This window comes from Ailuropoda melanoleuca, chromosome 8 (genome assembly GCF_002007445.2).
Source record: "Ailuropoda melanoleuca isolate Jingjing chromosome 8, ASM200744v2, whole genome shotgun sequence".
Taxonomy (NCBI): domain Eukaryota; kingdom Metazoa; phylum Chordata; class Mammalia; order Carnivora; family Ursidae; genus Ailuropoda; species Ailuropoda melanoleuca.
In genome coordinates, this window is record NC_048225.1 from 126,569,032 (window position 1) to 126,582,052 (window position 13,021).

At 47.7% G+C, this 13,021-nt stretch overlaps 1 long non-coding RNA gene and 1 pseudogene across 1 annotated transcript in view; one reads left to right on the forward strand and one right to left on the reverse strand.

Annotated features, from left to right (window-relative positions):
* Nucleotides 1-3,356: 3,356 nt before the first annotated feature.
* On the forward strand, nucleotides 3,357-6,997 carry LOC109488411 (annotated as a pseudogene).
* Nucleotides 6,998-7,685: 688 nt separating this feature from the next.
* The window catches only part of LOC117803492, a 13,878-nt gene continuing 8,542 nt past the window's right edge, over nucleotides 7,686-13,021 (reverse strand). Inside the window, exons 2-3 of the long non-coding RNA XR_004627445.1 lie at nucleotides 8,824-8,947; nucleotides 7,686-8,118 (exon numbers count right to left, since the gene is read on the reverse strand). This is a non-coding gene — a long non-coding RNA (uncharacterized LOC117803492). The remainder of the gene's footprint in view (nucleotides 8,119-8,823; nucleotides 8,948-13,021) is intronic.

Consider the following 13,021-nt stretch of genomic DNA (forward strand, 5'->3'; position numbering starts at 1 on the left):
CTTGAAGAATAATGAACACGAGAGACAAGGTTTCACCTACATCTGCTCTGAGGTGATGTGAACAGAATCCATTTCTGATCTGCTCTTTGTCTTCCAAACCAGGACTTCCTTGTCTTTTGTCGCCACAGAGAGACATCTCAGGGTTTAAAAAAATCCTCTCTTGCTCTTGTGAGAACTTCAGGGCTGAGTTTGTGGGAAGGAACAGCAGCGTGGGCCAGCTGGCCGTATTTATCCATTCTTGAATGCTCGGCTTGTACATTGATCCACATTGATTTAAAAGTAGCAAGGGTATGCATGTCCTCTTGAAATGCGAAAGGTTTTACATTCGTTGCCACCATCACGTGAGGAAGAAGATCACAACCTTCGGGATCCCCTGCCGAGAATAGAGTCCCAACCCCACCCCCACGAATTTGTGTCGTCTGGAACAAACTACTTACCCTCTGTGTGCCTCTGTTTCTTCATCTTTAAATGGGGAAAACCATTTGTTAAATATTCAAAAATCACATAGAATAATGTCCGGCATAAAATTAGCATTAAATAAGTATTCATTAAATAAAATATGCTTAATGATCACTTAGCCTCAAAATTAGTACAAAAAAGTTCAAAAAGTTGAGTAATGAGAATTTCTAACAAAATGACTATCAAATACCACTATCAGAATTGTTAACACTGATTAACATCTTGTATAATCCACTCCCCTGCTAAAGGTAGGTCACCAGTGGGAAGGACAGAGGTGACTGTGGTCTTGGGTTTGGTCATTGATCTACACAGAGATAATTTAGAATATTTTACCAACTATACACAACAAATTTGAAGTTTATCAGAAAAAAATAAATAATTTGGAATGGTTACAATTATTATTTAAAGTTTTATATTGAAATAATTATATACCGTTGGCAAGACCACCTAACTTCTGAGCTCCAAGCGTCAGGGACTGAGAGTTAGCATATCCCAACAATCTAATTGTTACAGGGTGAGGTAATCTCAGCCCTATAGCTAAAGCTGGTACCGCCTTAGCAGCGACCAGCCCCTCCTAGCTGTTCTTTACACCCAACCGTCCTAGGGGATATGCACACTGTCGTTATTAATAATAACCCTGGCATAAAAACTTCTAGGGGAACATATCAAAACTCTATATAGGAACATAGGTAACCTGATGTTCTGCTCAGCCTCCCACTAAGCCATCCCAAATCACCCTTATCCATCACAAGATACTTATCTACCTATTTCTGGCTTGTGAGACTGGTGGGAAATTATAGGCAATCAGGAATCCTTCCTTGTTACTGAGGTCTGTTCTGATGGCTAAGTAGCCAGTGGCCACTCCGATCCATATGGGGACAGTCTAAGAGCTGATGCTTTACGCTCCTCCTGTCCACACACTTCACATGCATGCGTATGACCCGAATATTCTGCAGTCGGAGGGCTACCTACCACCTGAAGCTGAGAGAAGCCACAAAACCTGTGGATTTTAATATATAAGATAATGTATCTTCACTGTAGAAAATTCAGAAATACAGACAATGAAAGAGGCAACTACTAAACTCACTCATACTTCCATCACTCAGACGATTGTACTATTGTTTCAATATCCATCAGCCAGAGCTATTTCCTATGGATGAGCTCCCATGTACATAAATACGTGATTCTAAAGGAATAATAACTGTAGCCTGTTTTTATTTTTTTTTAAATGGTGATGTTTTCATGCCATGAAATGTTCGAAGATCTTTGTGGCGTTGCTTGGTATGTTTGGATAAATAGTAACTGGTTTTGAGAATCACTTACTTGGGGGCAACTACTCACCGTGACAAACAGTGTTGCAATGAATATCCTTGCTTCTAACTCAACATTTTGGGGAGTATTACAGTTTAGAGAGATTAAAACCTATTACTCTACTCAAAGTCAGACAATAACTTGGCAGGATTTCTCCGGAAAGCTTGAGCCATTGTGGGAAGCATCCCTCAGCTTGCTGTGTGCTCTTTTCACAACCCAGAAGTGAAGGAGAACACAGCAGTCTCCATCGCCCGTGCCTGCTATGTGAGGAAGCAGAGCTCAAACCCTGGAGGAGTCTTTTGCTTCCTTGCTTTCTTTTCATACAAAACATCCTGAAGAGCAGCCTCTGGTTCCTGCCTTCTGTGATGCTTGCGAGACCCCCTCAGGCCAGAGTCTCCCCTCCAGAGGCTGAGTCAGGAGGACAACTAGGTGCTCAGGGCTGCAGGTATGTGGGGAGTGGGACAATAGGAATGAGACAGGGAAGCAAGAGGGTGGAGACCCAGCATGTGGGCATCCTTGAGGCCTTCGTAGGGTCCAAGCCTCTGGCCAACGCCTGGCAGCCAGGCCGGGTCTCCACACCCAGTCCCGTCTCCGGAGATCTTTGGGAAGACCCTAGTTTCCAAGAGTGGGTAGAAGTGGTACATCTCAATTTCTATCAGGAAAAATGAAAGTCCCTCTTCGTCATGAATTTCTGTTCCGATCATATGGGAAACTTTGTAAATGATGTAACTGGGATTTTTTTTCACTACTAAACCCCCTTTCCCCCTTTGTGCGTGTAAAGTGAAGAATGATATGCTGAGCAGTGGGGAAGACGCAGCCTGTGGGGAGACGTGGGAAGGATGGGATGGGAAGGGGAAGAGAGGAAGAGAGGAGTGGGGCGGAGGCCTGGGCATCCTGGGGCAGCAGAGCTGTGCTCAGGCTGGGCCACAGGCCCTGGGCCCTCTGGGCCCTGCATCTGCTGCCCAGGGCAGCAAGCCCTTGGGTAGTTTCCCCGCTGCTCCATCTCATGGGCTCTGAGAAACACTGTCCTTCTGGCCAGTTCAGGAGACACGGATTCTGCCCCCAACAGCCGAGGTTGAGGCCTGCTCCACGTGCAGGCCCCAGGCCGCTGCTGGCACGTGGCATCTGCGGGGTGGACAGAGGCCAGTTGGCTGTCTGAAGCTCTCTGACTCTTGCCCCTTTCTATCGCGGCTCATCCCTGGTGCTCTCTGGCCCGGCTCTAGCTCACACACCTCTTTGTTTCACCAGCATTTCGTTTGGTTTGGTTTTTTCCCCCATTAAAAACTTTCCATTTGTGCTTGAGATGGCTTCAGGCTCTTCCTCCTAATCCATACCTTAGAAATACATAAACAAGAGGAAGGTTGTTGCCTATTAAAACCTTACATGAACCATCATAAATATGGGACACAGATGCAGGATAGCAGAGGCCGCTCGGGGAGGAAGAGGCAGACTGGAGGGCAGAGCGCTCTCTGGATGAGACCTTTGCTCCCCAACATTGTTGCCAAGGGATCCCTGCCCGACCCCGCAGGACCCTTGTCCCGCCAGCAGGGTCCGGGCCCCACAGGAGCCCAGCCGTCGTGGGCGGCATGTTTAACAGTAGGTGCCGGTGAGCCACTGGGCCCCCAAGAATTCCCATCTCCCATCACCACTCACAGCCCCGGGACTGTGACCATCACAGAGAGGGGCAGAGACGTCCTTGGGACAGAAGGTGACCAGGGCAGAAGCACCGAGACATGCACCGTGGGTGGGCGAGCGGGGAAGGATACAGCGGGCGCCGTCTGCTCTGAGCACCCTGAGCACGTCAAACTGCACAGCTTGAGATGCCAAGTCAAGACCATAAACATGGAAATTAGAAAAGTCAGAATAAGTAACTGGCAGGTGGGCAAGTTTGCACAAGGAATAACACTGAGAAGCAGGAGAGTCACCTGGAAGACCAGGGGCACTCCCCTGGAGATACCGAAACGGATAGAGAGACGCAAAGTCAAAGGAAAGCGGGCTGGGTGCTGGCTGCGTGGTGTGGCCGTGTGTAACGTCCCTGCTATGGGCACAGATAAAAGGGACAAGCCTGGGAAAATAACCGAGGGCCTCACACGAGCAGAGAAAAGGAAGACTTCACAGCGGAAGTGTCATAGTTCGCGAGCTGAATAGATCGCGAGAGGCAAACATCACAGCACAGCTGAGGAGTGACAGAGACCAAGGGGCAATTCCGAAATGTTGCAGAGGGTAAAACATTGTAAGTCACGGCAATTAGACTGATTTCCGACTTCCTCACAATAGCAATGAACACGAGAAGTCAATGGAAAATAGTATTTTCAAGGTGGAACCTGTAATTTCATATCTAGCTGCCCTTTCCTTGAACTCTGAGGCTGACTCTGACCATCTCTGGTGTGATGGGCCTCGGTATTTTATACACACGGCACATACCACACCCCACGCGTACATACCATGCACGCACACCACACAGACACACACACACCCCGCAGACACGCCCGCCCACACACACCTGAAAATATTCTTAGAGGAAGTGCTCCATTGAGCCGAAAAATATATTCAGAGATATGCCAGAAGATATGGAAAGTATGCTTGAGTAATTCAATAGTAAAATGTTGTTGTTTGTTTATTTTTCATTAATTCAAAGCACATTTATTAAATGCTTACTGTGTGCCGGGCCCTAGGAGTGTGAAGTTTACTAAAACACAGTCTCTAACCTCGGGTCTAATGGGGAAGACAGAAGTTTTTGAAAATTATAAAAACCCACAAGAAAAACCAGTGTGTCTGTCGTGTGTTTGTCCCATGACAGGGGAACAGATAGAAGGGATTTTATTCTGCATTCCAAATCAGGAGCAAGCTCTCTCCCCTGGTTCCAAGCACTTTCATTCCTCTCCTGAAAACACTTGCTTCAGAGAGGGTCCACCTAGGGCACTCAGGCTGGGCAAGGACAGGCAGGGATTCACCAATTAAACAAAGAAAGTGCAGGTATTTCAGGCAAAGGCAAGTGCAAAGGCACTGGGGCCAGAAAGAGCAGTTCCAATAAAAACATTTTCCCAGTCGCTAGAGGGCCACATATGAAAACAGTAACAGGAAATGGTGATGAAAACAATTTAGTAGGAACTGGGGTGCTGTAAAGGATCTATTTTTAAGTAGCAGGCTTCAAAGGCAAGGTCCTTCTGCTTCAAACACAGCTGTTTAAGACAGGACACAATTATGAGCCCTCAGCTTTCTCTGAGACTGCCTGTAATACAGCAGATAACCTTTCGTCTATTTTTAAAATTCTTTTTTCTTGGTGATAGAGGGACTATTTTCAAACTACTAGAAATATTTTATAAATAATATCTGGCAGTTTCCTAACCAATTGAGTATATTCTGTTGCACAATAAACCACTTCACATCTTTCAGCAAGAAAAAAAATCCCACTAAATTTGAATAAAGACATCACCCAATGAATTAAGACACAAGCAAAGTTTGCTTTAAATATTTCTTTGGGGGAGGGCACACCACGTTTCTACTCAACTAAGAGAAACAGTTTTATAGTCTTGACGTCTTTTATTTTTTTTACACTCATCATGTCATGAATCCGTAGGGAACGGGTTCCCGCTGCTCAGGCTCCTTTCCGGGGTTCTCACAGGGTGTGTCTCTGGGTAGGACGGGCTGGCACGGCAGTGGGGCCCAAGTACCTTTCTCTTTGGCTTCCTTTTCTTTCTGATCGTTTTCCTTCACACACTTCAGGAAGCTAGCTCGGCCCTTTGAGTGCTTACTACCCTCACTGTGTGCATTAATTCTCTTGGCAGGAACCTTGCCCTCTGCTTGTGTGTTCACAGCAATGCCCACAGCACGCTGGGTGACGCTGCAGACTCTTCCAGATCTGCCACAATGTCACCTTTCTTGTGGATTCGCACATGCATGGCCCAAGGAACCACTCCACGTTTTCTGAGAGGCTTAGAGAGGCTGTAGCAGGTGCCTCTCCTCTTTCCCTTTGTGTTGGTCATTTTGGCGAATTACTGGAAGATGCTGGTTCTGGCTGAAATTTTGTTGCTTAAATAAGCAATTGCTAAATCATAGAAAAAATAAAATAAATTTTTTAATTCTATTACGTAAACCCTAGACTCTGATAGCACCATGGAAGGGTGGGAAGGAGTTATTTCAAAAAATATAAATGAGTGTTGTTAGTCATCTTAGTAGTTAGTCATGGGCCCCAGGAAACAGAAACAGAGTGTGTGACTTTCAGAACAGCCTGTCCCCAGGCCACGGCCGCCACAGAGAAGATGGCCATGCCCCTCTGTGCGCTGGACTGGGCAAAGCCGCCAAGAGGTCCTCACTGAGGGCTGTAAGTAAAAGGGCTATCCATAAAATTTGATTTGGAAACAAAATCTTAGAATGGACTGAAATCTACCAGCCCAGGCTCAGCCAACACTGAGACCACTGCAGAGAAGGGCAGTTTGGAAGCAGGTGCGGGTGGATCAAGGGAGCCCTGACGTTTGGGGAGAAGTGGACACCACAGCACTCTGGGCACGGAGACTGTCGGGGAAGATGTCCTTGCGTGTGCACCGACGATGGCTTTTGATTCATGCTTCTCGGCTCGCACTGGGGCAGTGGGGATAGCTAAACTCAAGACAGGGTACCAGCAGGATCATGTCACCCTGGTCTGTGATGAGAATCTTGACATCGCTGGGCTCCGGGGTGCTCAGTGCTGAGTTAGCAGGGCTGCTTGGCTGGCTAACAAGTGAATTTTGAAACCGCAAAGTCCCGAGGAACCCAGAGAAACTCTGCTTGGCTTCAAGACTTCTCAAGTCCAGCTTCACACGGAAGTGAAAGTGGAGCAGAGTTTGGTGGCTTCATTTACCAGAAGGTGAACAAAAAGTTGGGGATCCAGGTTAAAGATGCTTCATCTCAGTGGTGTTACCCTTTCAGAGGTACAATTCCAATAAATTCCAATTCAAAAAAAAAAAAAAAGAAAGAAAGAAAGTCCTTTCAGCTAGCTCTGGAGATCTGGAGTAAGGACCAGGATGTGAAAAGCTTTGCAGGCCGTTCTGCCCTGTGGCCATATGGGGAGCGGGTGGAAAGCCCATGTGAAAATGTGGGTAAGACACTGAGCTGAGATTGAGGTGGCCTTGTAAGGCTGGCAACAAAAATCAAAATCTAGTGTCTGTGGAGATCTGGGAACCACCCCCAATTTTGCGTTGGGACCTCAAAGGGCTCCACTGCCCATGTAATGGTGAATTGGAAATAAGCTAGCCTTCCTAAAAAGGGTGCCTAGCTTCAGCTCATATGGTGGCTGGAAGGCCACCATGCTTGGATGTGGGTTAAGATGACCTTTTACTGGGGCTCCTGGGTGGCTCAGTGGGTTAAGCATCTGTCTTCGGCTCGGGTCGTGATCCTGGGTCCTGGGATCGAGCCCCTGAGTCGGGCTCCCTGCTCAGCGGGGAGTCTGCTTCTCCCTTTCCCTCTGCCCCTGCCCCCCTATCCCCTACTCATGCTTTCTCTTGCTCTCTCTCTCAAATAAATACATAAAATCTTCAAAAAAAAAAAAAAGATGATCTTGTACGGTACTGCTTCCAGAACACCGACTTTTTCAAAATGAATTTTAGCAATTAAATATGCTTGGGAAAAATTAAATCAACTCGGGCTTCAAATTAATTCTATAAATTAATTTCAAAATGCAATGAGCACACAAAGACAGGCCCACAAGGAGACAAGACACCACGAGTCACCATCAGAAGTCATGAGAGACAGGTCGCCCCCGTGGCTGGCTGATCAGGATGAAAGACGGAGAAGGAACCGATAGCCAGTATTTGCAATGAAGAACACGCCATGGTTATATGTTCTGAACTTACCAAAAATTAAAACAAGAAGATACCATGTCATTTTAGTAGAAATGATGAATAGTTCCCAGAAAAATTAATACTTTTTTCCAGGAAGAAATATTGAGGAAAAAAAAAAACTGGAAAGGACACCGGGAGAGAAAGAACACCTGACCAGTGCTGTCCCGATGAAATAAATTGAACCAGATTTCAAGCTTTCAACAAAGAAAACTCCAGGCCCACGGAGCATTGCTAGCAATTCTACCAAGTATCTTGAAAGAAATAATGCCAATAGACACAAACGTCTGCAAATATTTGGAAAAGGTAGTGTACTTTGTGAGTCATTTTATGAAGCAAGCTCCATTTTTATCCCATTTGTTGCCCTTTTGCTGTAAGAACTGGTGTCATGCTTTGCAGGGTTCTAGGGATCCTATGTCATCTCTTTGGGTCTCCGGCAGCAGCTGTGGGATGTTCCTGGGCTGGCGGCTACAGTCACGAATGCGTCCCCAGGACCGGCTCTGCTCCTGCTTGTATCCTCCTGGCACCACCGCTGGGCAGTGTTGGGCAAGACGCAGGGAGAAAATGCGAATTAGATAGCAGCAATATCATCTGGCATCCCGGGGTGAAAAGTCTCTTCTGATTATGTTTCCCATCCCAAATTCAGTCCGGTAAGCTGTTCCAAGGTTCTACGATGAGATTTAAGAGTTCCCTGAGATAATGCTAAGCGAAATAGGTCAAGCAGAGAAAGACAATTATATGGTTTCACTCATCTATGGAACATAAGAAGTAGGAAGATCAGGAGGAGAAGAAAGGGAAGAAGAAAGCGGGGGTAAACAGAAGGGGGAATGAAGCATGAGAGACTATGGACTCTGGGAAACAAACTGAGGGCTTGGTGGGGGGAACGGGATAGACTGGTGATGGGTAGTAAGGAGGGCACGTATTGCATGGAGCACTGGGTGTTATGCTCAAGTAATGAATCATGGAACTTTAAAAAAAATAAAAAGAAAAAAAAATAACCCCCCCAAAATAAATAAGAGTCCCTGAGACCTTTCAGTAGTACAATGCCAACCCCCAGATGCGGACAGTCCCCTGTGCACCCCTTCCTTGTCGGGTATCCCTAGGAAGAAACTGAGGCTCAAAGAGCAGACCCCTTGTCAGAAAAATTCCAGACACATCAAAGTCAAAATAAACCAAACCTGACATCATATTCTCTTCTGTGAGTCAAAAGTCTGAAGAAATGAAAATCACCCCTTACCCTGATGTCTCTTCCTGCTCGTTCTCAGCTAAGAGGCAGTTCTCAGTGTCGGGGGGGGGAGCTGAGGCCGTTGGAGCAGGGCCGTTCCCACGGAACTGAATGCTTGCTTCCAGGAGAGTAGGACCTGCATTAATGCGGCACCAAGACTCTCATGAGCCACACACGCTTGCAATGGTTTCAAAGAATTAATAGGATTCAAAGACGACCCCAGCACAGGCCCCCGGCCCCACACCCACTGGATTCTAAGAGGCCAGCCCCCCAGCCTGGAGCACATGCACCGAGCAGACTCGCACCCAGAACCCATGTTGAAGGTCTCCAAGGACCCTAAGAGAGATCCAGTCACATAAGAGGAAAGGAGGGGAGGCAAATTCTGTTGGCGTCAGTAGGATTACCAGGCAATTGGTGCCAGTGAACATAAACTCAGCTGGGAGAATCCTTCCAGCAAAAGGTTAATGTTGGTGCCAAACATTTAGTATCTTGGGGTGGATGGAAACCACCTACTTTGTACCTTCTCTTAGCTTTCACTTCCCCTGTGAGTGAGGTGCGTGTGACGCTGCGGTTCTGGACAGAGGGGGGGGGGTCTGAGTGACACGGCGTCTGCAGCCCCCAGCAGGCAGACCGGCCGCTGCTTCCTGGGGGACAGCTCTGGCCTGAGAAGTCACCGGGTCCCCCCGACTCAGGGTGGAAGATGTATCTCAGCGGATTCTGGAAACGAGATGGCGCTGTGTGTATCCGAAACGTATGCCTCAACCAGTCTAGTGAGACGCGGTCTTTCCCACATGTGCACCCCAAGGACCTGACCTTCCCCCCACTTTTAATTTCATACATTTGTCAGCCACATTCTCGGAGGGCACAGGCAAGCCCTGAGTGCCCCTTTATAATAACTACATAACCTTAATTCTCCATAGACTTTCACTCGTGGGCTTAGGGAACACCACGGGGTTCAAGTCTGATCCTCCAGTGTGCATCTTGGGCCTTGAAGCAGGGTGGAATTTGGGGTGACCGTTACAGGAGCCCTTCTCGGCCTGCCACGGGCCGTTTGGAGCCCACGAGAAACCTTAGCGCTCAACACTGTTCCAGCCACCAGTGCCTTCAAAAGCCTTGGAGATTTCTACTTTCACTAAAGGATCCTACACACCGGAAGCTGTGACGCTGGGAAAGCTCCCTGGGCTCCCGTCGGCCTTTGTGGGGCCACCCCTGCAGCCCCCAAGGCTCTGTTGCTGGGCAGCTCTCATGGTCATCCCTGTGCCCACTGCCCACTGTTAAACCCCAGCGCTCTTCAGGCCCGGGACGAGGCTATGGAACCCTTTCCTTATTGCTATCCTGGGGTTAGTCCTGCCCTGTGGAAACATCCACCCGCCTATGTAAAAAGGCACCACAAGACAATGTCACCCAGCAAGGTCACGACACCATAGGTCCACGGCTGGGAGCTCAGTAGGTTAGAAATGTGGTCCAGGAGGAGACTCTGCCATGTGCAAATGCCCTGCTCTCACCGAACCCCAGTGCTGAAAGCCCCCTCTTCAATATGCTGCTCCTTTGTTTTTATTTCTGTGATATTTAAGCCTATGCCCCAATTTTTGTGTCCCTGAGAATTTGCTCTCAAAATTCTAGATTCCTTCCAGCGTCGGAGAAGGTCCGTGTCCTCACATGGAGTAGAACTCTGTCCAGGCAGGCCTCCCTCCAAGGTGAAAAGCATGGAGCTGACCTAAGCAGGTTTCACTTCTTAGTCCCCCAAATTCACCGGACAAATCCTTTCACTTCCGCCGGGGTGGCTGGCGCTGAGGAGTGGAGCTCGAGTTTCGTGCACACGGCAGAGAACAGGTGTCCCCAGCACAACCCTCGTGAATTCATTCATGCAAATTAGACGTGATTCTGTTCAGTGAGGTTTGCCATGTTTAGCAAATAAAAATACAAAACTCCTAGTTACATTTGAATTTCAGATACACAATGACTACTTTTTTAGTGCAAATATATCCCAAATATTGTGTGGGACATAGTTATAGTAAAAATTCTGTGTTTTATATGAAATCCAAATTCACTGGGAACCCTGGATCTGGCAACACTGCCCTTCATGCCATGTGTTATGCCAGAGGCTGAGACTGGAAAGTGCACCTGTCATGGCCTTGCCTTGCAGAGGGGAAGACAGAAAAGCCGGTGTGTTTGGCAACACACAGCCAATAATATTCAACAGGCTGCTTTCAGAGCATCTCTTTCCAGACACAGCAAACAGTCGTTTGCAAGAATCAGCATCATATCCACCCTGGACCGTGAGGTGAGTTGTGTCTGTTCACACGTAGACTAAGCCTGATTTGGACACTGTCTCAAAGTTTCTGTACTCCGTTGACCCTTTCTTTTGTTGACAGTTGTGCTGGACACAGAGAAATCGAAAGTGAGCCAGAGCCATTTCCTTCCCTAAAGGGGCTCGCATTACAAGAGACACTGTCGCAGAAGCAGGAGATCACCCTGGGCTGTGGCGAGCGCTGTTAGGAAGGACATCAGGATGTTATCGAAGACACGAGGAGAGCCCCCAGCTCCAATTTAGCAGGAGAGGGACGACCTCTCAGAAGAAGTGGCACCCACACTGCATATAATCCGTAGTTTCCAATGACCCCACACTACACACAAGTTGAGTCAGTTTTAACAAACAGGTCAATGTAATTTAGGTAGATACAGGGTAAGGGCACTGTCCGGTGACACGTTTTCGTTTCCCCTCTGTGCCAACAATGTTTCGGTTAAAAAGACAAGTAGGGCCATGGTGCTGAATAAGAGAGAGTAAGGGGCTCCTGTATCAATAAGGAAATTGATAACTTATCTCCTACGTCCAGGGTAACCCAGGGCTCCCTCATCTTGCTGTCACAGGGAGCCAGACCAACCTCAGGGTCCCATCATGCCAGGCCCTCCGGTTCCTGCCTTCCTCTCTCCCTGGAGTTGAGGGCAGTGTCTCTCTCCCAATGTCTTTCTTTCTTTCTTTCTTTCTTTCTTTCTTTCTTTCTTTCTTTCTTTCTTTCTTTCTTCTTTTTTCTTTCTTTCTTTCATTTCTTTTTTTTAACAGACAGGACATGGCCCTGGGGGAGAGCCTTGGTTTGGAAACTCTTCACTCCAATGTCCAGTCTGGCCACACCTGTAATGTGGGGGCTTACCTGATCCTTTGTATGATACTGGCCCTTTTTTTGACCCCCGGTCAGTCTGGGGTTGTGGGGCATCCACAGTAGGGGCAGCCAATACTTGAGCCTGAACCCTACCCTGCCATTTAGCTCTGCAGTCCTTCTCTTGCTCTAAAGTCCCATCCCTGGTATTCACGTCCCCGGTAGCTACCTCTGTACGCACTGGGTGGGGTCTGAGGACCCAAGCCATTTTAGTCAGCTTCTGGTGGGTGTCAGGTGCTAACTGACTCATACTCAGGTGGGGGAGGGTCCAGATTTGTATATTTACGGGTGGCTTCTATTAAATGACCCTGAAATAGAGCTGAATTCTCATCAGCTCCTTGAGTAACTTCCTGATTTTTATCAAAATTTACAGGTTTAGAGAATTTTTTGCTGTTGTTTCTTCTATTAAACAAGTCATCAAATGGTCTTGTCTTTCCCTTCCTGGCCTAGTCTCTTGGGAACCCTAGCGTGGCTCGGTCCTGAGGACAGCAGGGCCCTCTGTCAGATAACGCTCGCTATGTATCCCTGCTGGCTCATCAGCGAACGCTTCAGCTCCTGCCCAGCAATGGTTCTCTTCTCAGCGGTGCAAGAACGAGTTAATACGATGGATATATCTTGCCAGGTCAAATCAAACATAACAGATAACTGCTAAAGTCCTCAATAAACGGAGAGGGGTTTTTGGAATATCATCCCAATTGTTTTCTCTTAGGCTCTGCCCTAGAGAAAGGGACACGGTCTCTAATTGTGCCCATTTCTCATTAGTAACTTCTCTAAGTGGATGCATTCCGAATTTAGGTGCAGCTCCTGGAAGAGAGGCAGTTGTACTCCTGGTATGTCCAGCTGGGCTGGGAGCAGACGGATCCTGGGATTTATAAGAAGGAGGGATAGCAGCAGGGCTGGCGTCCTCTTTGTCTGGACTGGCGGTGAGTCCTCCAGTGGCCCAGGTTTGTTAGGAAGAATGGGTCTGTTTACACAATCATCATCCAATGTGTCCAGAGCGGGTTTATCAACCAGGCTGCTGGTTAGACACATTCTGCAAGAGGCCCTCAGGT